This window comes from Belonocnema kinseyi, chromosome 2, assembly GCF_010883055.1.
Source record: "Belonocnema kinseyi isolate 2016_QV_RU_SX_M_011 chromosome 2, B_treatae_v1, whole genome shotgun sequence".
NCBI lineage: Eukaryota > Metazoa > Arthropoda > Insecta > Hymenoptera > Cynipidae > Belonocnema > Belonocnema kinseyi.
The window spans coordinates 80737963-80739354 of NC_046658.1; positions in this window are offsets into that span (position 1 = coordinate 80737963).

Sequence of the window (1392 nt, forward strand, 5' to 3'; positions counted from 1 at the left end):
AGAAAAATAGAGCAAAAATTAACCGATTCCCATGCATTTGGTCAATTGTTATCCCCCCAGTATTCAACGAAGTGAAGTAAGCTAGTGATTGGAGTGAAAATACCTTATTGTATATGTAGACGGTCATGACTTTTTCCACACATCCCGGCTTTAGTTTAAATGTCGACGGGCATGAATAACCTAACTTTTGGAAGTTGCATTAGGAAGTTAATTTTATTCTAAGTGACTGGAAAGCCCTATTGAATGAAAGAAATTTGAAAATTAGGTAAATATTGTTTCATTTGGTTTCCTTATTAACAATTATTTAGTCTAATACCGCAAAGCGAAGAGTTGCTTTGACAGGTATTCAGGTAGCTGGCAGCGCGGTTCAGAACTCCACAACTCTGCATGAGCCAAAATTCAGTCTCCAAATGATACTTTCCCCTAGATGCCCACATGGTCACCTACATTCAGAGGAATACTTTTAAGACTTGAAAACTCTCTCAAATTATCATTGGGAGCCCAATGAAATTTGAGCTGCAACAAATTTAACACCAGCGTTTTTCTGTGCTTGATGATGATCTAATGGCACCAACATCCTCTATATAACCAGAGGCAAAAGCAGAGGTTCAGCAACGAGAAAAGCGATTAAAATGGGCATACCACATGGAAGGAGATTTTATGCGCCTTTATTTTTTGGCAGAGAAGAGTGGTTAAAGTTTGAGGAGAGAATATTATCGACTTTTCTTAATTACGTAGCCAGAGCTAGTCTCAAAAATATATGAGCAGTATCTAGCAGACTAAAAATGCGTAGTATCTGTAAACAGACTGCTTTTGGCTCTTGAAATAACTGCAATCAAAATGAAAGTGGAACCGCAGCTTCCTATTGATGAACTCTCTCTGGAAGATTAATTAAAGCTAAAGGCGTAGGTGCTAGGGATGATAAAGACCAAGTACGGGATCTATTAGAATCATATCCGTATATAAAAAGATTGATATAAACAGCGAAATTCTAGAAAAACTACAGCACTTTGAAAGATATTTTGACCGTGCTTTACGAGAGTTCAGACATGTACAACGAACAAAAAGGCATTCCATGCTGAAGATGTACTTAAAAAAAGATCTGCGTGCACTAATAGAACACATGAATAGTGAAGTTTCACCTATGCATTTGAACGCAACACTAATTGCGTTAATGTTCGTAATTCTTGTGTATTTTTCAGCTGTGACAGCCGTTAGAATGTTGGGATGCAGAACTAGGCCTACGAATACAGGCTTTGCCCCAGAAAGTGATCGAGATCCACCACTGGAAATCAGGTTGGATATGGACGTCAGCAACGTAAGGTGAAAATTTGGTCGATTGACTCAATATATGAAAGAGAATGGGACCAGAAAGCTGATACATCATGTTAC